The sequence below is a fragment of the Somniosus microcephalus genome, chromosome 16 (genome assembly GCF_052327205.1).
Source record: "Somniosus microcephalus isolate GS21.2 chromosome 16, FLI_Smic_1.0, whole genome shotgun sequence".
NCBI lineage: Eukaryota > Metazoa > Chordata > Chondrichthyes > Squaliformes > Somniosidae > Somniosus > Somniosus microcephalus.
The window spans coordinates 28,902,654-28,930,612 of NC_141002.1; the positions used below are offsets into that span (position 1 = coordinate 28,902,654).

The window sequence follows — 27,959 nt, forward strand, 5'->3', positions numbered from 1 at the left end:
CTTTTGTTGTTGGTGAGAGATAACTGATTTCACTTGCCAATAAAAGTAAAACAGCCACATTTAACATCATCAGACATGTAAAATGGGCAAACCTACTTTGTGCAGCACCGTGTCACAGTTTGGGATTTCCGACTGTGCTTTCATGCAGGGACCTTGATGTGATTGTTGTTAACCGTGCTACTGTGGGCCTAAATGTAGCTCTCGCTGTGTTAAATTTGCAGGGCAGGCAGGTGTGGATTAAGTTTCAGACGGGGCTTTCGAACCAGTGTGCTATAGTCTACGAAAGTTGACATTTCAGTGATCATTCACATTAATTGCAGCTGCATCAAATTTATTAATTTGAACTCCGCATGGGTCATTGCCAACTTAGGCTGATAGATTCTGCCCACGGTTTGACTAAAAGCCTGACTCCACTGTTAGCTTTTAAACAGAGAGCTGTAAAAGCTAGAGGTAGTAAGAAACTGCAAAAAGGATGGAATACAGGAGAAAGCAGCTCGAAAATTAGCTTTAAGCCAAGTAATACAACACACTGAAATGGGGTAGCAAAGTATAGACATTATTTTGATATTATTATGCAAAGGCAAGTTGTATTGATGGAAATAAATGAGTCTGATCTGAACTTGTTCTGTATGTTCCCCTAATCAAGATAAAGCAGCTTAACAACTCATATCAAGTTTTGGCGCTCACTTGGATAGCCTTCAGAGAGATTCAAGAACTATACATATGAAAGACACGAGTATCCAACCCAGATCACTAGGGGAGGCTATTGTTACATCCCTGGGTTATGCTGTTTTACGTCAATTCCCATAACAGTAAAATACTCAAGAAAGCTTAAGGGAGCAACTGAGACCATTGAACCTGAGAAGGTATCTATGTGTTAGATCTAAATTTGTAACACTGTTTTGCCTCACTGTTTTTCAATGCATTAGTTTGTATCAAATTGGATAGACAGAACTAGTACAGTGGATTATATAAACATAAAGGGATTTATTCCTGACCCTGTGCCTTAATGATTATGCAGTTATGATACTGGTATCAACAAAACCTGACACTGTTCAGTATTCCAGGAGCACAGAATATCACGATGGACTGCTTGCGGAGCAGATAAAGTTACCTAGAGATGTATCTGATAGGATTACTCAGTGGGATCACCTTAAAGATCAAGGTACAGAAAGTTACATTCATACTGATACCCCTTTAATGACCTAGTGTCCACTGTTACAGTTGGAGGACCAAATTTGGCACAATGTTCCTCAGACACTGTATTAAATCAGGTTATACCAAACAAGGGTTTCTTGCATTACTGTTAGTTGGCTTCACATTGTTATCCTGTGGGACTAACTGCAAATGCTTGGTCCTTTGTTATTGAGATAATGGCCTGGAATTTCTTGTGCATTTGCGCCCAGAGACATGGGCAATCGGGGCGCAAAGCCTATATGTGGCCTTAAAGATCTTGGCCCGAATTTTGCGTAGATAATAATGGTAAGGCTAACAGCGCTCACAGTTATACCGGAGTAAATCACACAGCAACTTCTGGCATCTGCACATGCGCAGTTAAACGCGGAAATCCGGATGTTGCTGTTGGAGATACCCTGCTCCTCCATAGGGTGTGCTATAACAGTACCTCACCAATAGACTCTGCATTAAAATCAATGCAACGGCTTGAATTTGGGGTACTTGCCCACTAGTTACCCACTGAAAACTGCAGAAAAAGTTAGGACTGGTGCATTCAGGAGTAAGTGAATTTTTAATGGCGTGATAAGTGGTAATTACTGCCAGACAACTTTTCTGGCCCAGAAAATTTAATTTTACAAGTATGAAATCTCATTCATTTAGAAGTTGACTAGCGTTGGAGAATTAATTTTTTAAAACATTTTTCTGTTTGTCTCTTTTATCTCTTTCTCAATCCGATCTGTCTTTCCTAATCTTTATTTTTCTTTCTGTACATGATTTAAATCTAATTTATATTTCCTGCTTTATACTTCCTGGTTGGACTCTGCATGTCTCAGTGAGGATTCTTTAATCTGATTGGTTGAAGAGCCTCGCTGTTACTTTCTCTGCTCAGACACCACAGATGCCCTGTAGATGGCGCACGCTGGGTCAGATGCCCAATTAGAGTAAATCTCCGCTCTAAAGCCCGAGAAAACTTTGTGGGCCGCTGTCAGCGAAGTGAGTGGCGAGCACCGTTCCTTCGATGCTGACTGCAAAATCCGGGCCCTTGCATCATTCTAGTCTCCATGGTTTAGCTACTCATTGAGGAGGCTTATTGAGCGACTGGGGAAACCTGTAAACAAAGCAATTAATCAAATGCTATATTCTAATTGGCTATTCTTTTATCCTTGTTAGATAAGTGTTTAGTCATATTATCTTCATGCTAGAAATAGCTTTGCAGTGCATTTAGTGTTTTTTTCTTTTATGTAGCATGCTGTATATGGGGGCGTGAGATTCTAAGAAGTGGGAGAAATATGGATTTTCCACCTTGGTAATCTGTTTATTGAGAATGATTCGCTCGCTCCTATTTGTAGAACTTGATTTTGTGATTTAAGGGCCCAGATATTCCGATCCTTATGGGTGGGTACGCGCTGTGTACACACCCGTAGGGACATCGGAAATGCCAGTTTCAGGCATGCACAGCGCATGTGCTGAAAACCGGCATTTCCGATCTGTCAAGAGATCCTTCGGCTGCACTGGAGCAGGGCCTCTGCGGGCGGATAATTCCGCTTTTTGGAGACCCTCCGCCCGCAGAAAACCCTTACAATTCTTACGCCTGGTAAAAGCAGGCTTTTACCATGATAAGAGTTTAAAAAAGTAAAAAAAATTCTTTCCCTGATTTATCATTTAAAAATACTTTTAAAAAAGGTAAGTTTATTTTTAGCCCCGTAAATTAAATTTTTGTTAATACTTTATTGGAATTTCAAGTCATTTTAAAAATGTGATTTAAAAAAACAATGTATTTAAAGTTTTACTATGTTTTTGGGGTGATTTCCATTCATATATTTGACAGGTCTTCCTGTCAAGTGTATGAAGGGAGATTCCCTTCTGTGATTGGCTCCCCATGGCCCATGTGATCCCAGGGACGCTGCGAACTACCTGCGCCTCTGGGATACATGGGCCCTGCACACTTGGAATTTGGAGAGGCCCAGGAGTGGAAGTGTGTGCGTCCCCGGAGCCCTCAGATAAGGATGTAGATTTTTCCAGATCGCAGTCCTCCGCCCGCGGGAGGCCTGCGATTGGAAAATACGGGCCAATGTCTACAAAAAGCACTTAGCAGCACACCTTATTGTCAGTTTATTTTGTCCTATGCTACAGTATTTGGCTACATAATGCATCTTAATTTGAAACTAAAATCCCTATTAGAGTTGCGTGGATAGAGAAGGGTGCGAGGTGTTGAGAATGCTTTATTTGGAGAATGAAGATTACTCCATTTTTCTTCAGGCTTCATTGTCCACACTGCAGGAGTAAGCCATAGTAGTCAAACTCTGGAAGGTTATGCTGCAAGGGGGTTTCAACACTGCCCTAGAAGATAGATCTGCCAATGGTGAGATCCGAGCAAGCAATCAGATCCAAAGAGCAATGTTTAGAAAATGCGATTGATATAACAACTTTACAAATAAGTTTAGTCTGATTGGAAAAACTCAGGAACGTATTAAATAATGTCACAATCAATAGTGCAGTGGAATTCATCTTTCACCATTGCTTTCCTCCAGATCTCTGCTTTTCATACAGTTCTTTGTAAGTCTCGTGAGTGAGAAGCTGACTCAATCTCTTCACAAACAGCACATGGCTGAGGAAGGCTTAGACCTCTGCGCGTACTTTAGTTCAAAGTCAAACAGCACCCAGCTTTGTTCACAGACAGCACCTAGCTTTAGTTTCACCAGAGTATGAATCAGGGTTGTTATCGGTCCAACAACAACAACAGCAACTTGTATTTATATAACGCCTTTAACGTAGTAAAACGTCCCAAGGCGTTGCACAGGAGGTTGTGGGGCTGAAGGAGATTACAGAGTTAGGAAGGGGCGAGGCCATGGAGCGATTTGAAAACAACGATGAGAATTTTAAAATCGAGGTGCTGCTTAACCGGGAGCCAATGTAGGTCAGCGAGCACAGGGGAGATGGGCGAACGGGACTTGGTGTGAGTTAGGACACGGGCAGCCGAGCTTTGGATGACCTCAAGTTTACTTAGGGTGGAATGTGGGAGGCCAGCCATGAGTGCGTTGGAATAGTCAAGACTAGAGGTAACAAAGGCATGGATGAGGGTTTCAGCAGCGGACGAGCTGAGGCAAGGGCGGAGACGGACAACGTTACGGAGGTGGAAGTAGGCGGTCTTTGTTATGCTGTGGATATGTGGTCGGAACCTCATTTCAGGGTCAAATATGACACCAAGGTTGCGAACAGTGTGGTTCATCCTCAGACAGATGTTGGGGAAAGGGATGGAGTCAGTGGCTAGGGAACGGAGTTTGTTGCAGGGATCGAAAACAATGGTTTCAGTCCACATTCTAATCTGAGGCAGATGATGTATCTGGGCTTTGTTCGAAGATTGACAAAAACTGTGAGGCAGCCTTGACCTCATCTACAACTTGACTTGAACAGGTCCTCAAACCATAAACCAGTCTGTCAACTCACAGTACAAAGACCCTATCAAAATTCGGGTGGGTCAGGACAACAGTATTCAGGAGGACCGCTTTCAATTTTTCAAATGCAGACTGACATTCAGTGGTCCAATCTTCTGCAGCCAGCATTACTGATCATGGTTACCTCTTTCCCCTCATCCAGAACCTCTCATTTTGAGTCCAGTGGTTTAGCTAAAAGGGAAAACCCATGAACAACATAGTAATTAGAAAAATAACAAATGCAGACCTGATTCTGATTGGGTCTTGCCATTAAGCCAGGTCGAGACAATGGTACAAAAACAAAATACTGCGGATGCTGGAAATCGGAAATAAAAACAGAAAATGCTGGAAACACTCAGCAGGTCAGGCAGCATCTGTGGAGAGAGAAACAGAGTTAACGTTTCAGGTCGATGACCCTTCATCAGAACTGGAAAAAGCTGGAGATGGAACAGGTTTTTAAGCAAGTGTAGGGGCAGGGAAAGGGGGGGAGGGGAGGAAAGAACAAAAGGGAAGGGCCTAGAAATTCAGTTGGGCGCGCCAGCCGTTAGCGCCTTAGGAGGAGTAGATCTCGAGCGCTAGGCGCTTAGCGCCCGGGCGCAGCGCGATCTGCGCCTCGCCCCAACTTCAGTACACATTTAGCGCCGGCGCAAAGTCTTAGCGCGCGCCCTGCTGCGCGCGCAGATCATGACGTCATTTCGTCGTGCAACGCCCTTTGTGCGCCCCGAACTGGAACTTCACTCGCGCCGGCCCATTGTGCGCCGGGCGGCCCTAACAACTGTGAAGTGGAACGGTACACAGCCGAGGCAGGCCGCAGGGAGCGCTAATTAAAGGGCACTTACCCTGCACTATAAAGGCCAGCCATTTTGCAGCATTCACTCTTGTGCAACGGTTTTTTGGAGAGAGACCAAGGAGGAGAGCTTACTGGTTTGGACCAACACTAGGACAGGTATTTTTGGCTCAGGCCAGAGCTTAGCAATTATCTTTGCCTTCATTGAGAGCTCAGTGTTTGCCAGCATATAATGGGGGCTGCATTGGGTGCCAACGCTGACTTTCAGCCTTATGCCAGAAGGGCTTACAGACGCCGTGAGAGAGTGGCAGCCCTGGCTAGACGCAGAGGGGGCAACAGGCGTCGCCAACTGAGGCCTTACCCACCCAGGGTATACCGCCAGCAGTCCTCCTATCTGACCATGTCTGCCGCGATGTGTGTTAGGAGGCTGCGATTCAGAAGGGAGGTGGTTGAAGACATCTGCCAGCTGCTTCACAGAGATCTGCAGCCACAGCTGATGCGCAGGACGTCTCTGTCGGTGGCAGTGAAGGTGACGGTGGCTCTCAACTTCTATGCCACCGGCTCCTTCCAATCCGCTGCTGGGGACATCGCTAACATCTCCCAGTTCGCCGTGCATTGCTGCATCCGCCAGGTGACCGAAGCCCTTTTCAGAAGGAGACATCAATTCATCTCCTTCCCCATGACCCTGGACAAGCAGCAGCAGCGTGCAGTGGGATTTGCAAGAATAGCGGGCTTCCCCATGGTGCAGGGCGCCATTGACTGCACGCATGTGGCTTTGCGGGCACCTCTGGAGCATGCCGAGGATTACCGCAACCGGAAGGGCTACCATTCCCTCAACGTACAGCTGGTGTGTGACCACAGGCAGCGCATCCTAGCTGTCAATGCCCGCTTTCCAGGCAGCAGCCACGATGCCTTTATCCTGCGACAGACAACTGTGGCTGACATGTTCCAGGCACAGCCTCACCCAAGAGGATGGCTTATCGGAGACAAAGGCTATCCTTTGTGTACCTGGCTCGTGACCCCGCTCCGCGCGCCCACGACCCCTGCTGAAGAGGCATACAACGAGAGCCATCAAGCGACTAGGAACATCATAGAACAAACAATCGGCGTCCTCAAGCAACGGTTCCGCTGTCTCGATTGCTCCGGGGGAGCCCTCCAGTATTCGCAGGAGCGAGTCTCCCAATTTGTCGTCGTTTGCTGCATGCTGCACAACCTGGCTATCCGCAGGACTCAGGCACTGCCACCTCACGTTGGACCACCACCTCAGGAGGAGGAGCAGGAGGAGCATGAGGAGGAGGAGGACGAGGAGTACCAGCCCAGGAGGGAGGCACAAGGTCCAAGGGCCGCCCGTCGGCGGCTTATTGAACGTCACTTCTAGGCCCCCTGTCAGGGAATGGCTTGTGCCAATGAAAGAACATGATTGCAGCCGCTCCGCAAGCCCTCAGCCGGTTAAGGCAACAAACACTTCAAAGATCAAACATGGACAATGTTAATAAATAAAATGCTTTATTGTACAAACTCAGGGCCCTTCCCACATGAAAACCAAAAACAGAGGAAACCCCCAAAAAACACTCAAACACATTACTCGCTCCCACAACCTGGAGAGGATTAACAAAACAGTGCAATTAAAATGGCCGTCATCCTCGGCCTTCGTCAAAAACAAACATCACATCCTCGGCCTTCAAAAAACAAACATCCAATTCTCGGCCTCAAAAAACAAACACAATTGGCCACACATTCGACTTTTTGGCCCGCCAGGGCGATGCCTTGGCCATCTTTGTGTGGCCCCTGCCCGCCCTGCTGCTCCTCCTCAAAGTAAGGCCATTGGCTGCTGCAAGGCTGGGGGCAGGCTCCAGAGGGGCACATGTCGTGACGGCAGATGCCCTTGGGGGTCGGCCTAGTCGAGGTCTGGCCGTCGAGCGGGCGGCTGTTGAATGCTGCAGCTGTGGCTGGGCAGCATCAGTCGCTGCAGCAGCTCGTGGCAGCTGCACTGGGGGAGTGGCAGTGGCGGCTGGAGGAATGGGGGCAAGCTGGCGGATGGCAGGCGCTCGCTGGTCGCCTGAGACACTGGCACTCGCCCGGGCCAGCACTGCAGCATGCGCACCAATCTGCCGAGGGACAGACCGCTGTGCTGCTGCAGCGCGCCGGGTGCCCTGGCGATGCCTGGCTGACACAGCGAGTGTGGCAGCAGTGAGTGCCCGTGTTGACCTGTTCAGTGACATCATCAGAGCACCCAGTGACTGGACGGCACCACTGATCAGCTGCCCACTCGCTGCCTGAGCTACCCCGAATGCCGCCCGACTCGCTGCCTGCTCTGCCCCGAATTCCGCCAAACTGATGGCCTGTGAGGCCCCGACGTCGGTCACACTCCGAGAGAGGAACTCGATGGCCTCAGGCAACCGTGCCACTACCCCCATGAGCTCCGTGTGCCGGCGCTCCGAGTCCGCGGACAAGTCCTCGAGGCGTTCCATCTCCTCGGCGAAGACCATCTCCGGACTGGAGGCCGGACTCTTCCTCTGGGGAGAAGGCCGCCGAGCTGGCCGACCCTTCCTGCGTTGCTGGACGCCACTGGGCCCAGCAATTGGACTCCCCTCCGACCCTTCCCCCCTCTGGGGAGAAGGCCGCTGAGCTTCCACCCCCCTCCCGCGTTTCTGCAGGCCGCAGGTCCCATGAGCTCCCCTCCCCTCCGACACTTCCGCCACGCTCCCCTTCAGGGAAGACGTGTCCCCTACATTCGCATGGGTTGCCGCGGCTGAGGGTTCCCCTGATGGGCCGCCTTCCTCTTGCTCCTCCTCCTCCTCCTCTTCTGAGGGGCTGTCACTGGCAAGTTCAGGGACCTCCTCCTCACCATCTGAAAGCAGGAAGGCACAAGAGTAGCTTTAGAGTGAGGAGAGGGCGTCAGCGAGGGATGCATGAGTGGTGGCATTCAGCGCATTGGTCGGACAGTGGCAAAGGATGTAGATCTGATGCGCAAGTGGGACGAGAGAGGTCCAAAAGGTGATGTCCTTACCATTGATGCCCAGAACAGGGTCGGCATCTCCACATGCAACGGGGCCAATAACCCGGCCACCCATGATGCGCTCCACGCGATGTTGCAGCTCGGTGAGCGGCTGGATCTGGGGTCGGCCTCCCCCAGTCGCAGTTCGGCTCTTATTATTGGCCAGCTTGGCCTGCAAGAGAAAGGACGGCCTCTAAGTACAGTGTGTAGCCCTGATCTTGTGTGCACTGCCTCCCATGGTGGAATAGCCTGGCCAGTGTGTCGCCCTGATCTTGTGTGCACTGCCTCCCATGGTGGAATAGCCTGGCCAGTGTGTCGCCCTGATCTTGTGTGCACTGCCTCCCATGGTGGAATAGCCTGGCCAGTGTGTCGCCCTGATCTTGTGTGCACTGCCTCCCATGGTGGAATAGCTTGGCCAGTGTGTTAAGTGCAGAATGTGCAATTGATGTTCATGCCTGTCCCATAGCTGCTGGATGAGGGCTGGCCATTAGGGCTTTCAGGTCCCTTTGCCCATAATGTGAGGTGCACATGCAAGGATGAGGAGGACACTGGAAAGGGTACTCACCCTGACAATCCGAGTGAGGTCATTAAACTTTTTGCGGCATTGGACACCGGTCCAGGGGACCTCGCTGTTGGCTGACACCTTGCTGGCGACATGCCTCCAGGCTCTCCGGTAGACGCGGACCGGCGCCTTCCTGCCATTGTCCGGGTACAAAATATGACGCCTCTTCTCCACACCACCAACCAGCACACTCAGATCAAGCTCTGAGAAGCGCTGCGCTCGTTCACGGGCCTTCTGCATGGCTTCAGGCGCTATTTGGGTCCAGCAGCAGTGTTCAGGCCTAGCTGGAGGGCTCCACTATCCAGGGCGTGGCAGCAGACCAAGTCGACCCTTCCCCCTTAAGAGCTGGCCGGCGCCAGGGTGTCTGCTGTCAATCACGAGATGGCCGCACCTGCGCTGCGCCCGGCCTCGGCGCTCTCGCTCAGCACCTCCGGCTTAGCGCCTAAAGAGAGGCGTGCAGCGCCAGTTTTAGCGCTCGAGCAAACTCTTAGGGCGAAGCTAATGAATATCGGAGAAGTGGCCTCGATTTTGCGCCGGGCGCAAACTTTAGCGGCTGCCCGACTTTACCGCCCCAAAAGTGACTACAATGAATTTCTAGGCCAAGGTCTGTGATAGGCTGGAAGGCAGGAGAGATTAAGAGAAATTAAGAGATGGTGCAAGGCAAAAGGAGATGGTAATGGGACAGGTTAAGAAACAAAAGATGGCTCTAGATGAAGTGTAAATGGCACTGGCAGAATGAAAGACAGCTGCCATGTGGGGGAGAGAAGAAAAAAATGAAAAAGAAAAGGATAGTGGCAGAAGTTATGGTCTGAAATGGTTGAACTCTATGTTGAGTCCAGAAGGCTGTAAAGTGCCAGTTATGTAATGCAGAATGTTTGGTTGCCTTTTTCGGTACGTACTGCTGTTAGTGACTAAGAATTAGTTCCAATTTCTGTGAAGCTGTTTCTTCATTGGTTGCGAAGATCAAGATGTCCTCCAGATAGTAGAGACGGCTGATTTAATTCTGATCTTCAATAATAGAAGACATGATTCTAATAAAGAGCCAGGGGAGTAATGGAGACTTGGGTAATTAATTATGTCCAAACAAGACCCCTAGTGGAATAGAAACATAGAAGATTGGAGCATGAGTAGGCCATTCGGCCCCTCGAGCCTGCTCCACCATTTAATGAGAGCATGGCTGATCATCCAAATTCAGTACAATAGCAAAATACCACGGATGCTGGAAATCCGAAATAACAACAGAAAACGCTGGAAAAACTCAGCAGGCCAGACAGCATCCATGGAGAGAGAAACAGAGTTAACGTTTCAGGTCTGGGACCCTTCGTCAGAACCAGACCTGAAACGTTAACTCTGTTTCTCTCTCCACGGATGCTGCCTGGCCTGCTGAGTTTTTCCAGCATTTTCTGTTGTTCATCCAAATTCAGTACCCTGTCCCTGCTTTCTCCCCATATCCCTTGATCCCTTTAGCCTTAAGAAATATATCTAACTCCTTCTTGAATACATTTAATGAATTGGCCTCAACTGCCTTCTGTGGTAGAGAATTCCACAGGTTCACCACTCTCTGGGTGAAGAAATTCCTCCTCATCTCTGTCCTAAATGGCTTACCCCTTATCCTTAGACTGTGACCCCTGGTTCTGGACTCCCCCGCCATCGGGAACATCCTTCCTGCATCTAGTCTGTCTAGTCCTGTTAGAATTTTATAAGTTTCAATGAGATCCCCTCTCATTCTTCTGAACTCCAGCGAATATAAGCCCAATCGACCCAATCTTTCCTCATACGTCATTCCTGCCATCCCATGTATCAGTCTGGTGAATCTTCGCTGCACTCCCTCCATGGCAAGAACATCCTTCCTCAGATAAGGCGACCAAAACTGCACACAATACTCAAGGTGTGGTCTCACCAAGGCCCTGGTTCTGGACTACTGGCTATAATCTTCCTGTTTGTCTCGTGTAGAGTTATGCTATAAAACACTGACTTGAGAGTCATAGAGCTGAATACTACATTCTCTCAAATCTGCTAAAGCACCATACTGGTAGGGTAAAGGGTGCACATCCTTGAAGGCCCACCTACTGAGTTCCCTGATATTTGTACCAAGTCTTTCCTCCCTGGAAATCTTCCAAACAACAGGAGGAGAAGCCCATTTGCTGATGTATTTCAGAATGATCCCCCTTCTCCATTTCATTGAGGGCTTATCAAATTTTCCGGTTATCAGCAGCTGAAGCTCTTTGGTATGGTGTTCCAAATAGTCTTTCAGCCAAATTGAGTGTGTAGGTTTTTGGCTTCTCTACAATACAGCTTGTTCTTGGAAAATATATCTTGGTATTTTACTGTTACTATATGTATGATTTCCACCCCCTTCCCATTAACACATCGAATCACAGAATAGTGCAGCACAGAAGGAGGCCATCTGGCCCATGGTGCCTGTGTCGTCTCTTTGGCAGAGCTGTCTAATTAGTCCCACTCCCCTGCTCTTTCCTCATAGCTCCGCAGATTTTCCACCTTCTAGTGTTAATTGTATTCAGGTGGTGGGCATTCATTGGGGACGCTCTTGTGTTCAAATATATGGGAGCAAGTTCAGGAAGGGGGAAAAGAGCTTATCTTGGGGATGGACAGTGTGTAATGTGTGTCTCTGTAAATAAAGGCTTATAAGCGACTGAAGACTAGGCTCTAGTATTCTATCCTTCACCACCTGGCTATCCGACTCTTACATCAAATATTTATTCAATTCCCTTTCTTAATGTTATTGAATCTGCTTTCACCACCCTTTCAGATAGTGCATTCCAGATCATGACAGCTTGCTGTGTAAAATTTTCTTTCCTCATGTTGCCTCCGGTTCTTTTGCCAATGACCTTAAACGTGTAACCTCTGATTACTGACCCTTCTGCTACTGGAAACAGTTTCTCCTTATTTACTCTTCATGATTTTGAACACCTCTACAAAATCTCCCATAACCACCTCTGCGCTTAAGGAGATCAACCCCAGTTTATTTATGCTTTCCACGTAACTGAAGCCTTTCATCTCTGGTACCATTCTAGTAATTTTCCTCTGCACCCTCTCCAAGGCCTAAATCCTTCCCAAAGTGTGGTGCCCAGAATTGGCCACAATACTCCAGCTGAGACCTAACCAGTGTTTTATAAAGGTTTTGCATAACTTCCTTGCTTTTGTACTCTGTTCCTCTATTAATAAAGGCAAGGATCCCATAGGCTTTTTTAACAGCCTTCTCAACTTGTCCAGCCACCTTCAAAGACTTGTGCACCTACACCCCCAGGTTTCTCTGTTCCTGCACCCCTTTTAAAATTGTACCATTTAGTTTATATTACCTCTCCTCATTATTCCTACCAAAACGATTCACTTCGCACTTCTCTGCGTTAAATTTCTTCGCCCATTTTATCAGTGTGTTTATGTCCTCCTGAAGTCTGTTACTATTGTCCTCACTGTTTACTACATCTCTGAGTTTCGTGTCATCTGCAAACTTTGAAATTATACCTTGTATACCCAAGTCCAGGTCATTAATATATTTCAGAAAGAGCAGTGGTCCCAACAGCGATCCCTGGGGAACACCACTGCACACTTCCCTCCAGTCTGAAAAACAATTGCTCACCACTGCTTTCTGATTTCTGTCCCTTAGCCAATTTTGGATCCACGCAGCAACTGTCCCTTTAATCCCAGGGGCTTCAACTTTGCTAACAAGTCTATTGTGTGGTAGTTTATCAAGCACCTTTTGAAAGTCCATATACACAACATCAACTGCACTACCCTCATCAACCCTCTCCATTAATTCATCAAAGAACATATAGACAAAATCGTTCATCACTCCCTACAAATCTTGGGGTTCTTTGCAAAATGACTGTTTGGAGCTCTGACAAACTATTACAATAATACTGATAAGATGATAAACAATTGAATGTGCACATGTTTCTGTGTTGCTGCTGGTGCTCTGAAGTGGCCTTGTTTACGTTGTGGGATGGGATTCAGGGTGCTCAGTAGATTGTGGAAGCAGCATAGGAGGTCCTTTGATTACGGCATGGCACAACTCATTCTGCAGTTTTTCCTTCCACACGAGGAAGTACTGTAATAAACTTTCGATTGATGCGGCCTTTTGATGGCCTAGTCCCAGTCCCAGTTAGGGATGGGAATTCTTGTATGGGGAATTGTCTGCACAAACTTGGGTTTACTGTTGTATGGCAGAGAGCTTTGGCGCAAAGTATTTTGCCATCATTGGGAGTTGTGGATAAGTGTGTCATTTCAGCCACAGCAAGTTTAAAAAAAATAATTCTTTTGGGATACGGACGTCGCTGGCAAGGCTGACAATTATTGCCCATCCCTAGTTGCCCCTGGGAAGGTGGTGATGGGTCTTCTGGAACTGGTGCATACACTCCCGTAATTCTATTAGGTAGGGAGTTCCAGGATTTTGACCCAGCAACGATGAAGGAATGGCGTTATATTTCCAAGACTTCGAGGGGAACTTGGAGGTGGTGGTGTTCCCATGCACCTGCTGCCTTTGTCCTCCTAGGTGGTGGAGGTCGTGGGTTTGGAGGTGCTGCCAAAGAAAAGTTGCATTTGCCCAGCCCTTACAGTTTTGTAAGAAGGAGTTTCATATCAGTCCCCTCTTTAAATAAAAAGAAAAAAGATTTCTGATTAATATACTTCAAAAAAAATTGTTTAAATACGGAATACTGGTAACTTTTTCAGGGAACTGCCTTGGAGGCGATACACAGCAAGACCAAGCAATGGTGATGAATACAGAGTTGAAATTGTAACATTGTGAAGGGCCCCCACCCCTGATGTAATCAGTGCTCACTGTTTCAATAATAAATCTGAGAGCTAGAAATAGAACTTATGTATTTTAAATAGTGGCAGTCCTTCTTTAAAACACTTGCTGATCTGCATATTTCCCTCAGAATTCCTGGAATATTTAATCCTGCCAAATAGAGGTGTAGTCTTTGAGGATACACTCCCTTTCTGAAATATTTCTCGTTTTTGTAGTGTTTGGTATCTTTCATTCACATCAGTTTAATAACGAACACAGCTACCTGCATTGTAGCCTGCAGAGATATCTTAGTGCTGAGGTAATTGGATTCATCTCCATTTTGTGTGTGATGAATTGTGTTCTGGGCAGGTACAAAAGGGTTTTACGGAAGTAATCATTTTCATGATTAACCAGTGTCAGCTGTGGCTGTGTCATCTGTTCCATTTCCTGCTTGTTTCCAGTTCTGACGAAAGGTCATCGACCTGAAACGTTAACTCTGTTTCTCTCTTCACAGATGCTGCCTGACCTGCTGAGTATCTCCAGCATTTTCTGTTTTTATTTCAGCTGTGGCTCTGTGGGTAGCACTCTCACCTCTGACTCAGAAGGTTGTGGGTTCAAGTCCCATTCCAGGAACTTGAGCACAAAAATCTAGGCTGACACTCCAGTGCAGTGCTGAGGGAGTGCTGCACTGTCAGAGCTGCCGTCTTTCAGATGAGACGTTAAACCGAGGCCCCGTCTACCCTCTCAGGTGGACGTAAAAGATCCCATGGCACTATTTCGAAGAGCACTTTACACCTAATCTCAGCCTATTACCATCTCGTCTAGCTTCTAATACCTTTTATTGTCTCTTTTTTACTTTTGTTTCTTTTTTTCTTTTGTCCGATCGCAGCCCTGCCTCCGATCTATCTTTTCTTTCCAGTTTTGAAGAAGGGTTCGACCCGAAACGTCAACTCAAATTTCTGTCCACGGATGTTGCCTGACCTGCTGAGTTTTTCCAGCATTTTCTGTTGTTATTTTGAGTTATCTTCGGTGTCCTGGTCAATAATTTATCCCTAATCAACATAACAAAAACAGATCATCTGGTTGTTATCACATTGCTGTTTGTGGGAGCTTGCTGTGCGCAAATTGGCTACCGTGTTTCCTACATTACAACAGTGACTGTAAAGCGCTTTCTTTCATCATTTTTTTCTTTCTTTCATCATTCTTTCTTTCTTTCGTCACTCTTTCTTTCTTTCGTCATTCTTTCTTTCTTTCTTTCTTTCTTTCGTCATTCTTCATTTGTGAGTCGAAGCAGTGAGTGTTGGCAGGCTGTTTGATTACAGGGTCCTCACAGCCAAGCCTGATTCAGTAGATTTCCACATGTGCTTAGCTAGCGTGGGTTACTGCATATCGATCAGCAGAATTGTTCAATTCTACCATTGTAGAAACCCAATGTATATTTTTAAAAAATACTACAGTAATTGTATTGGACAGGTTTTTAATACTAGTGATGAAGATTTGCTTGGTTAAACTTTGGATTGCTTTTCTACACGTGCTTGTGGGTCGGGAGACTCATCTTTATTTCAACTTGTTGGATGACCAATTTGGAAGATAATGGGGTAATAAGCTCAAAGATGGTGGTTGGAAAATAAGCAAGTTTGAAGTTTCAAGTAATTTGGGTTTTGAAATCATAATTGAAGCTTCAAGATTAAGCTTGAGCTTAAAATATAAAATAATAGGATGGACACTTTTAGTATTTGAAAGAGAAGAATACACCAAGTCAGAATTCTTTTAACTTGTTCCCCTACCAATCATTAACAACTCGAGAGCATTCTATAATCATAAAATATGTTCCTAACATACATACCTTCTTGATGATGTTTGCATTTTGGTCTATATGTAGCCAAAGGCTGATTTAACAATCACATCAGTTAAAATAATGCATATATAACAATTTGCATTTATATAGCACCCTTAACGTAGTAATACGTCCCAAGGTGCTTCATAGGAGCGTTATCAAAGAAATTTTGACACCGAGCCACATAAAGAGATATTAGGACAGTTGACCAATAGCTTCATCAAAGAGGTATGTTTTAAGGAACGTCTTAAAGGAGGAGAGAGAGGTGGAGATGCACAGAGATTTAGGGAGGGTATTCCAGAGCTTAGGGCCTAGGCAGCTGATAGCACGGCTGCCAATGGTGGAGCGATGAACATCTGGGATGCGAAGGAGTGCAGAGATTTCAGAGGCTTGTAGGGCTGGAGGAGATTACCGAGATAGGGAGCAGCGAGGCCATGGAGGGATTTGAAAACAAGGGTAAGAATTTTAAAATTGAGGCTTTGTCGGTCAGCGAGCTCAGGGGTGATGGGTGATCGGGACTTGCTGCGAGTTAGGATACGGGCAGCAGAGTTTTGGGTGAGCTCAAGTTTACGGAGGGTGCTTTATTCCACACTATTCAAATTATAAGATAAACATGTAAAAGTAACTTTATTTTATTGAATCGGGTTTTATCTGTAGGTTTGATACTTACAATGTATATGTCTATATGAAAATATATTGGTCTATATTTTTAAACTGTAGAAGCACAAGTAGTCTTCTATTTGAGAAGACAGCGTCTTTTCCTTTTTGTTTTTTCATTCATTGGATGCACTGAAATTCCAGGAGCCGTCCAATTAATTCAGGTGCATCTGATCATAGAATAATCATAGAAAGTTACACCATGGAAATCAGCCAATTGGCGGACGCACCACCTCTGGCAAGAGGGTGTAATTACAGTGCGACAAGTTTACAGAAGCAGTTTCCATTCTAAATATGGACGTAGGAATTTATAATGTAAATATAATTTTAAGGACAGAATGTATGACTTAAAAATTCAGACTGAATTACACTTGTGTGTCCTAGTTCAATTATTCTCCCATTTTCTAATGACTCCCTGTATGCAGTGCTATGGGAGAACAAGTAGTACCCTTCAATAACCACTTTTTCAACAAACTAATTCCCTTTTAAAAGAAATTATGGGCTTTGCTTTAACAATTTTTTTAGCAGGGAATTTCACATTCTAACCATCCTCTGTTTTTTGAAATCCATAGGAACCACTTTCACTGCTTTTCCTGGAGTGCATTGAACAGTACTTTTTATCATTGTACAGCCGGCCCCCACAGATACTATAGGGCACTGTAATCAAAGGTGTGCTTTGGTATCCAGCACCTACTCTTTAGAGACAGATAATAGAGGCTGATCCTACATGTCTCTCTCTCTCGTTCTGTCTGTCTGTCTCTCTCTCTGTCTCATATGTGTGGGATGCCAGAAACTTAGTATCCCTAACATTAGCAGATCTGGTGAGATGTCTGTCCTGTATCAAAACTTCCCCAGGGCCTGTCAGCCCGCCCCCCCCCCCTCATGGCATTGCGGTATTCTTGCTGCAATAGCACAGCAGCCTACTCCCAAAGGCACTTGCTGTGAATGCTTTCAAGGTATGACAGGAGAAGGGTTGAAACAGACAATGTGTTCCACAGGGCCCAGAATATGTCCTTGTAGCAACTTGTCAACATCCTTCACCTTGCACAACAGGACCACTTATAGTACAGTACATCCAAATCCAATGCTGTCTCCCAGTACTCAGCCATTCTCCCCATAGTGCAGTGCAAGACAATCCCGTTGGAACTAATCCTCCTTAGAATAGAGCTTCCCCATGACACATCGCTTCCTTCTAATCCATGCTGTTCTCTGTGATGATGACAATTACAGAGAGCCTGCCTAAGTTTTGGACTATCCACTAACTGGAAAGGACTAGCACCAGGTTATAACTGAATTGACCTTGGTGCATTCTGATTACTTTTGTCAGTAGAAGAGAATCCTGTAATAAAAAAACAGCTATCATGAAATTTACTTAAATGTCATTATTACAGACCTTGCATTTGCAAACGAATGGTTGAAGATATGAATCTGTCACAGCCATTGGTTTACAATAGAAATATCTTGACTCAAGTTAGGTTTACCAAAATCTTTGACTGAATTTCCTGAAGCTTTTGATTTAGTTATGTTGGGTACTACTGGGTGAGCACATCATCTTTCATATTTCTCATTTTCATATTTTTCTTATCAATTGCCATAACACTAAGAGTCACCAAAGACAGAATACTTTTCTAGATGTGCTACCTGGTTGTTGCTGATGATTGTACAGCCTTTTCTTGTGTGGCCAATTTTTTAAAAAGCCACCCCTAATGGTAATCTTTCTTGCGTGACAGAGTCACCTTTTACTTTGTGCAAAGAATTATAGATAGTAAAAGCTTTTAATTCCTTTTTTGTATCTTTTTTGAAATGGTACTTTGCAAATCCATTCTGTTACTTGTCAGGGCTTACTTACTAAGCTGTAACCAGATGTGCTCCTCTTGTAACCTTGTGTGCACCAATTGGAAAACAGCAGTGGTCAACCACCCAAAGTGCCAATCCAAGAGATTACGGAATGAGGGAGAGCCTGTTCCTTTCAACAAGACCAGTTACAATTGGCACTAGTGTGGATTCTCTCCAATTTATTTTGTATTTTTAGAGAGATGATTAGCACAGGTGTAAATTATGTGAACCTTCTTCTTCATCTCCCAACTTAGTTGATTGTAAGGCAAGACTGATGCCCTGAATTTTACAATCTACATTATTGAACCATGACCAATATTATTCTGCATATAATATTTTTATATCTTCAGCAAGATTGGAGCCAATGTGCTCCACAGGGTATTTGATCATCTGGATATCTACTTGTCCTTCTAGTCCTCAATCCACTGACCACTGATGTTAAACTCTGTTGAGCTTCTCTTCATATTTTGTTATTAGTCGCAACAAAATTGTTGTTGCTCTTCAAGTTCTCTATTACATAAATATCCTTAAGATTGGGCATTTAGAAGGCGTTTCAATTGTGGCTTTATCAACGAGTTAAATATGACTAAAATAATCTGCTTCATTTTAACCAAACGCCCTGAAGATCCATCCAATACTTGATTAGGCTTGTGGATAATGGTCTTGTAATTGACTGGATATTTGATCATCATTTCCCACTTCCACCTTTGTAAGTTTGTAGACTTGTTCCCTACACCAATGTGCATTACCTTGCATTCTTCCGCATTAAATTTAATTTGCCATATGTTCACTTAACTAGCCCAATGTGTTAATTTGTTTGATTAACATTAACAAAATGACTAAAATTACACTATTTTTTATGATTCAATTTGCATAACTGAAATCTAGTTAATATAGTGACTTATGCTTTATATATTCTTTTAAAAACCCTTGTGGTCAGAGTATGTTTCCTTGCCTCAGAAAAAACACTAGGGCCTAGAAATTCAGTGGGTTGCGCCAGCCGCTAACGCCATAAAAGGGCTATATTTCCGGCGCTAGACACTTAGCGCCTGAACGCAGTCCGATCTGCGCCGACGCCCAAATTCAGTTGACATTTAGCGCCGGCGCAAAGTGTTTGCGCCCGCTCAGGTGCACGCGCAGCTTATGACGTCATATCGTCGCGCAACGCTGTTTGTGCGCCCCAAACCGGAAATTCAGTGGCGCCCGCCCAATGTGCGCGTGGCGCTGCTAAGAACTGTGAGGTGGAACGCAAAAGAGGCCCTGTGGGCCTCGGGGAGCGCAAATTAAAGGGCACTGACACTGACCTATAAAGCCCAGCCATTTTGCTGCAATGACTTTACTGCTTTGGATTTCTGGTCAGAGACCAAGGGACAGAGGTTACTGATTTGGGACAACATAGGAGAGGTATTTTTGGCTTCTGGCCAGTGCATTGACATTTGATTCATTGTGATTTATCTGTTCTCAACTTTATTATGGGGGCTGTATGGGGGGCCAACCCTCAGTTGCAGCATTATGTGCGAAGGGCTCGCAGACGCTGTGAGAGAGGGCCAGCCATGCCTAGACGCAGAGGGGCCATCAGGCGTCGGCAACGTAGGCTTTACCCACTCAGGCAATACCGGCAGCAGGTGTCCTATCTCACCATGACTGCGGCGCATTGTGTGAAGAGGCTGCGCTTCAGAAGGGAGGTGGTTGCAGAGATCTGCCAGCTGCTTCACACAGATCTGCGTCCACAGCTGATGTGCAGGACGTCTCTCTCGGTGGAAGTGAAGGTCACGGTGGCTCTGAACTTTTATGCAAGCGGCTCCTTCCAAGCCGCTGCTGCGGACATAGCGAACATCTCCCAGTTCGCCGCGCATCGCTGCATCCGGCAGGTCACCGATGCACTTTACGCGAGGAGACACCAATTCATCTCCTTCCCCATGACCCGACAGAGGCAGGAGCAGCGTGCAGTCGGATTTGGCAGGATCGCGGGCTTCCCCATGGTGCAGGGCGCCATTGACTGCACGCATGTGGCTATGCGGGCACCTATCCACAATGCCGAGGATTACCGCAACCGGAAGGGCTACCATTCCCTAAATGTACAGCTGGTGTGTGACCACAGGCAGCGCATCCTAGCTGTCAATGCCCGCTTCCCAGGAAGCAGCCACGATGCATTTATCCTGCGCCAGACTACTGTGGCTGACATGTTCGAGGCACAGCCTCCACCAAGGGGATGGCTTATCGGGGACAAGGGCTACCCTTTGTGTACATGGCTCATGACCCCGCTCCGCGCGCCCAGGACCCCAGCGGAGGAGGCATACAACGAAAGCCATCAAGCCACAAGGAACATCATCGAGCAAACGATAGGCGTCCTCAAGCAACGGTTCCGCTGCCTGGATCGTTCCGGAGGATCTCTTCAGTATTCGCCGGATAGAGTCTCCCAGTTCGTCGTCGTGTGCTGCATGCTGCACAACCTGGCTATCCGCAGGACTCAGGCACTGCCACCTGGCATTGCACCACCACCTCAGGAGGACGAGCAGGAGGAGGAGGAGGAGGAGGAGGAGGACCAGCCCAGGAGGGAGCGACAAGGGCCAAGGGCCGTCCGCCGGGGGCTTATTGATCGACACTTCTAGGCCCCCTGTCAGGGAATGGCCTGTGGCAACGAACGCACCTGAGGCAGCCGCTCCGCAAGCCCTCAGCCGGTTAACGCAACAACCACTTCAAACATGACACCTGGACATGCTGAATAAATCAAAAGCTTTATTTCACAAACTCAGGGCCCTTCCCACATGAAACAGAAAAACAGACAAGACCCCCAAAAAACAGTCAAAAACATCTGTCACTCCCAAAACCTGGGGAGGACTAACAAAACTTGCCCATCCAAAAGGCCTTCAACAGCGGCCTTACAAAAATAAGCCCCCCCGCACAACAGAGACACCCCCATGAGAACAAAAAATGCCTTGATCCTCGGCCTTAACAAAATAATGCCCCCCACAACACAAGCCCCCCAATATAAAAGAAACCGCTCTCACCACACTCTAATGGGTGTGCCGAGAGGGCGAGTCCTTAGACAGGCTTCTCCGGCCCCTGGCCGACCTGCTGCTCCGCCTCAACCTGGGCCCTGCGGGTGTGGCGAGGCTGGGGGAAGGCTCATGAGGGCCACAAAGCGTGTCGGCAGATGCCCTTGGGGGTCGGCCTAGACGAGGCCTGGCCCGGGAGGGGCCGCCTGCTGACTGCTGCAGCTGTGGCTGGGCAGCATCAGTCTTAGCAGCAGCTCGTCGCACCTTGGCTGGGGGAGTGGCAGTGTTGGCAGCACCATTGGGGGCAAGCTGGCTGATGGCAGGTGCGCGCTGCTCGCCAGAGACACTGGCACTCGGCCGGGCTGGCAGTGTAGCAAGCGCAGCAATCTGGGGGAGGCCAGACCGCTGTGCTGCAGCAGGGCGGCGGGTGCCATGGCGATGCCTCCGTGCCACAGCGAGTGTGGCAGAAGCGAGTGCCCGAACTGCCCTGGTATGTGCCCGCATCAGCTCTGCCAGTGTGTGGACGGCACCACTCATCTCGCGAGTCGCGTCCTGCGCTGCCGCCAGTTGCTGCACACCCGCGTCCTGCGCTGCCGCCAGTTGCTGCACACCCGCGTCCTGCGCTGCCGCGAGTTGCTGCACACCCCTGTCGTGCGCTGCGGCCAGTTGCTGGACACCCCTGTCGTGCGCTGCCGTGAGTTGTTCGAACCCCCTGGCCTGTGATTCCCCGAAAGCCACCACACTCTGAGCCAGGGACTCAATGGCGTGAGGCATCTGTTCGACCACCCCCATGAACTCTTGGTGGTGCCGCTCAGACACCGCCGACATCTCATCGAGGACGCGCACCTCCTGGGCGAGGACCATGTCCGGACTGGAGGGCGGACTCTCCCTCCGGGGAGAAGGCCGCCGAGCTGGCCGACCCTTCCCGCGTGTGTCGACCCCACTTGGGCCAGGTTGTGCCCTCCCCTCCAACACCTCCCCCCTCTGGGGAGAAGGCTGGCGTGCTGCTGGACACGTCCCGCGTGCGTCCACCCTACTGGGACCAGCTTCGGCCCTCCCCTCCAACACCTCCCCCTGGCTCTCCTGCAGGCCAGACGTCTCCCCTCCATTGCCATCCCCTGGCGCGGAGGAGGGTTCCCCCGATGTGCCGCCTTCCTCCTGGTCCTCGACGTCCTCCTCCTCCAAGGGCCTGGCTCTCTGCGCTTCAGGGACCACCTCCTCCTCACCAGCTGAAAGCAGGAAGGCACAAGAGTAGCTTTAGAGTGAGGACAGGCCGTCAGCGAGGGAGGCCTGAGTGGTGCATTATGCGCATTTGTCGGTCAGTGGGAAAGGATGTAGATCTGAAGCGCGAGGGCAACGAGAGAGTTGCAACCGGTCATGTCCTTACCAGTGGGTACCAGTACAGGGTCCGCCTCGCCGATCGCGACAGGGCCAGTCACCCGGCCACGCATGAGTCGTGCCACGCTCTCCTCCAGATCAGTGAGCGCCTGGTACTCTGGACGGCCTCCACCAGTGACAGCCTGGCTCCTTACATTGCTCGCCAGCTTGGCCTGCAAGAGAAAGGACGGCCTCTAAGTACAGTGTGGTGCCCTGTCGCTGTGTGCACTGCCTCCCATGGTGGAATAGCTTGGCCAGTGTGGTGCCCTGTCGCTGTGTGCACTGCCTCCCATGGTGGAATAGCTTGGCCAGTGTGGTGCCCTGTTGCTGGGTGCACTGCCTCCTATAGTCGAATAGCTTGGCCAGTGTGTTAAGTGCAGAAAGTGCTACTGATGAACATGCAAGTGCCATTGCTGCGGGAGGAGGGCTGCCCATTAGGCCTCTGAGGTCCCTTTGCCCATAATGTGAGGTGCACATGCAAGGATGAGGGGGACACTGGAAAGGGTACTCACCTTGACCATCCGAGTGAGGTCGTTGAACTTCTTGCGGCATTGGTCCGCACTCCTGGGGACATCACAGGTGGATGACACCCTGCGGGCGATTTTGCCCCAGGCTCTCCTGTACTGGCTCCTGGGAGCCTTCCTGCCACTGTCCGGGCACAGGATCTCTCTTCTCTTCTCCACACCATGAATGAGCACACTCAGAGCATGCTCTGAGAAGCGCTGCGCTCGCTCACGGGCCCTCTCCATTGCTCCAGGCGCTATTTTGGCACACCAGTAGTGCTGAGGCCTAGCTGCAGGGCTCCAGTATGCAGGGCGTGGCAGCAGTCAAAGTTGACCCTTCCCCCTTTAAGAGCTGGCCGGCGCCAGGGTGTCTGCTGACAATCAAAACATGACCGCACCTGCGCTGCGCCCGGCTTCGGCGTTATTAGGCCGCATCGCCGGCTTAGCGCCGGAACACAGCATTTCAACGCCAGTTTCAGCGCTCGGCCAAACTTAGGGCCAACTCTACTGAATTTCGGCGATGTGGCCTACACTTTCCGGCGGGCGCTAACTTTAGCGAGCGCCCGACTTTAGCGCCCCAAAAGTGTCCAGACTGAATTTCTAGGCCTAGATCTTGAATTCAATACAGCAATTATAAATGGCCACAAGCAAGATGAGTCATTCCAGGCTTGGGTTGGTTTGTGGCACACATAAATCCACAGCATCAGTTGTCTAGAATTTGACACCATTTGGAAAACCTCCAATCTGTTGGGAAAGAAGGTAGAAACAGAATGATTGCATTTTTATGCCACTGTTGCTGTTCCGAGGGTAGACTTGTGGTCCACTGTCGGAGAAAGCAAAACTGGAGCCAAGCATTATATCCAATCGTACACAAAAACAAATCTGTGTTTTCTGGATTCCATGTTGAACAATATTTCATCTCCAGTGCAGTGATTTTGCAGTTGAAAGTCTCCACTGACTGCAACTCTTTGTTTTTGATCAACAGTCACCCGTTTTTTCCATCTTTGCTGGTGGACCGACCTTCAACGTGTTTCCTGTTCCAATGCACATTACCTTACATTTATTGTACTTAAAATTCATTTGCCATCCCCCAGGCCATCTGCTTAATAGATCCTGATCCATTTGAATTCTATTTATCTGCAAGTCAGGCTCAGTAGAATATGCACCTTTTTGCATCATGTAGAGGTTAACCATTTTGTTGCGTCCATGGAATTTACTTAATTCCTAGCTTTACAATTAACCCCCCCCACCCAAAAAAAACTGGATTGATTGTTTTTAATTCTGTGCTCAATTGTAGATTGTACTCTTAAAATAGATCAAAGAAATACTTTCAGGCACATCACTGAAAATTGGAAAGTGTCCTGTCTATCAATACTCTTGTGCTGTGCTGGTCCGTACAGTTGCTCCTTTCACTATAGGCCCATCGTTTGGACCCATCTGTCAATTAGACAACAATCTAGTTGCCATGAGTTGATTGAATCAATAGAAAGCGGCTCAGTTTCGCAAATTGTGAATGTGTTGGTTAATTAATGCCTGAATATCTGTTGTTGCTGCTGCTTTATGATTAAAAAAAAAATCACTACAGAGTTCTTGCAGGACCTTACTTAGATTTTATTTTCATAACATTGTGGTAAATGTGTTGAAATTTTACCCCAGTTGGCCAGCTCCTTTTTCAGAGTTAATTTCCTTTGCGTTTCCTCTGTAGGGATACTTGGAGTAGTTTTGCAACCAAAACACCATTCAGAATCGTATTACTTGATGACATGCAAAGGACAGCCTTTTACTGCTTCACAACTGGACAAAAGTATGTATGGGGCAGAGATAAATGTTAATTGCTTTCATTAGATAATGAGTATTTGGCAGCATTCAGATGGTGGGGATTGTGGATCAGCAGGAGACTTGGCAGCCTCATTCTCTGTGAAGGTTTCAGTGGCTCGGAATTGTAGAAGATGCATGTGACTGCTCGTTTGTGGCAGAACATATTGTCCAAAACCCATAAGTCTACATAGAGCTTGTGCCTTGAAAACTAGTAAAATACCATTTTGTATTTTGAGATTCCTGCATATTTGACAGGAACTACTAAATCCTGCAGCTCTTGAATTTGTTTTTGCCAACTTTGAATATCAATTTCTGAACTTAATGACTTAATTATATTATTTATAGAGGAGAACACCTTTTCTATATGTAATATATTTGCTGTTCTATAATGTAGCTAATCCAGTAAGATGTATTGAGAAAAAATAGTTGTCAACTAGTCACCACATACTCTGATTGATGTGACTCAAAATTATTGTGTGAAAACATTTTGGTGATTCATTAGATAGTAATTTGTTTCATGTGGCATATTATTTAGCAAGGACTTCCGTTTGGATCATATTCTGCATTTTTTATATTTCTGACAAATGCGCAGTTACAAAATATGTGAAGGTTGTCATATTCAACAGAAAAGAGGAGTCAGACATTGATTTGTGTTTCTTCTCATCCTGTTACTAAGTTTAACCCTGCCTTTTAACTCCTGCTCCCCCCCCCCCGGTTTTCCAGGAGGGGACAGGTTGATATGGAGTAGTTGCCCTGTCTGTTCATCTAATGCTGTTTCCTTCTATCCATACCAAAATGTCGGATGTAATCCCATAATTCCAGAACTTCTTAGTTAGCTAGTTCATTAGGCCAACTTCTTAGATTATTAGCAGATTTTTGGGGGCGCTCAAGTTCCTCGGAGGTCACAGTAAGCCCCTTTCCTTTCTATGTTGGCTCTGGCCTGACAAAAAGGCAGCAACAGTACTGGGAAACGCCAGTAACTAGGTGATAAAAGGTGTTGCTCCTGCCCAATTAGATGCTGGCAAATGAAAGTTTTCCACTCCCTGTCAGTTTAAAAAGGTTTATCCTTGGCAAAGGAAACTGACCCAGTGATTATTCCTTTTATCTATTGACTTCTGAGGTGGTGAGAGTTTGTGGCAGACCAGAATTTAGAGTGTGCTGAGAATGGCAGGGAAGCCTGAAACACACTAAATAACATTTTAAAGGAGAAGGTAATGCATCCTACTTCATTGTGCACATGTAGATGGGTTTTTTTCCTTTTTGCTTGTTGGTTTCTTTCAGAAAAAACACCTAAATCTTAAAGTTTGAAGTCCTCAGCGTGACGACGTTAGCGAACAGCTGAATTAATAGATTTCTTGCAATCCAATTTAGTAGCTTTTCATTGTGTTGCCCACTGATTCAGGAACATTTGAAAGCGTGTACAAAAGGACCTAATTATGTGAGTATTATTTAACAGTATTTACACCTGCAGTGGTCCCATATGGCATGCACTACAGCCATGGCTGCCATTGTGCAGGTTTTGGTTTTGGCACAGGAAAAGGCCGCTTTCAAAAGAGCATCTGTATCCTGTTATCAAAGATTGTGAGTGAAGTAGCAAAATTTTGACTGCATGAACGTCAAGTTTTTCTTCAGATGCTGATCATCAGTATTAGCTGACATCTCAGTGGGAAGGGAAACCCTTACCATTACACGGAAAGATTTTAGGGTTTTTCTCTCGCTGCACTTGTGTTTGATGCTCTTGAAAAGGTTTGGAGCGTATGAACTATTAAACCTCTATTCTTAGAATACCAAGCTTAATGTATCTTTTGAAAAACAAAAGACAAGTGATTCTGTACAGCTGCTTCTTAAAGTGGAAGTTCCCCATTGTGTCAGCAACAGGTTTATTTTATATTACTTACCCATGCGTAAATCAAAGGCAACTGAGGTCCTCTTCATTCCCTCCCTCCCCCATAGGTTATCAAGTAATTGTGGTTACAGAGATCCCTGCATAAATCCACATTTAGAGGAGTGAGTGTGCTGGACTGATGTGGAGCTAAGGGGATTCTCGTGTAATGTGTTTGGTGATACTGGGATGTATGTGTGTTGTTTCGCCTGTACAGAGTAAATAATTTTTTCCAGTCTTCCCCAAGCATTTGCCAAATCATAAAAGCGACTTGCTGTTGAGTGCACATTCAAGCTACAATTTACAACCCTTGCCATGCTCATACTTCAGTGGCTTTGCACATAAAGTCACTGTAACCCAATGCACGATGCATGGCACTCATTGATGGGCAGGATGGCCAAATGGCTGTTGTCAGTGACCCACTTATTTTTGATAATACAGAAGTGCAGTGACCTTGGGCAGCCATGCTGTGCGGCCATTGCTATTCAAATGAGAAAGGAGAGGAGAGTGGCACCCATCAGTCACCCGCTTAATACGCATGTGGGCAGCACATTGGCTGATGCTGCCAGTGGACCTCTGCTTGTCTGGAAGGAGACAGTGGCAGAAACGTTGAGGGAGGAAGTGACCGTGACTGCCAATGGCAGTGCCGTTGTGATGTTGGATGCTGGTATCCTTGCAGGAGATGGCACAGATCTGCAACTGGCCCCATGCTGACCTGGAGCCTGCAGAGCTGGTTCCTCTTGGTCATTGCCAGGTAGTTGTGACGGCGCATTCAGGTATAATGGTGGATGTGGCCCGTCTGGCTCTGGTACTTGCTCATCTCTCTGACAATGCCGCCTTTCATTTTGTACCATTCAACCATGAAATACTGGGTTTAAGTTGCTTCAAAGCCAATCAAAATGATTACTTTTAACTTGGATTGCTGCCCAATATGAGATTCTTCATTTACCGGTCTTGTCGTTCCCTGAGCTTCTTTGGAAGCTCCTTTTTCAGTTCCCTTGTTTTTCAATTACAGACGGATGTCTGATGTATTACCAAGCGGTCGTCAACTATTAGTACAATTGGGAGAAAGAAAAAAAAGCTCCAAAAATTAATTTAAAAACTGAAATGTTTTCATAACAATGCCAACAAAAATTAGCAACAGAAACCCAGTGCTAAAAATATAGCGTATAACTGGAAAATTAGAACAAAGGCCTCAGCTATAACTTAAGGTGGGGGCAGAGTGCCCAACCCAATCCTTACCTAAACAGGCAGAAAATGACACTCCATTTCATTTCAATGCATCACAACATCTAAATGAAGCTATGGCTCCTTTTTGGCAAGACCAATTCGAGCCTGTCCAA

The 27,959-nt window shown here is 47.0% G+C and overlaps 1 protein-coding gene across 5 annotated transcripts in view; it reads left to right on the top strand.

The window, feature by feature from the left end:
• znf800a (zinc finger protein 800a) overlaps positions 1-27,959 on the top strand; it is a 130,876-nt gene that overhangs the window by 26,091 nt on the left and 76,826 nt on the right. For 3 of the 5 annotated variants that reach the window (XM_086008744.1, XM_086008738.1, XM_086008740.1), the window contains one exon: positions 24,622-24,720. The exons of the other annotated variants lie outside the window; for them this stretch is intronic. The gene's annotated coding sequence lies outside the window, so the exon portion shown is untranslated. The remainder of the gene's footprint in view (positions 1-24,621; positions 24,721-27,959) is intronic. 5 annotated transcript variants of the gene reach the window in all.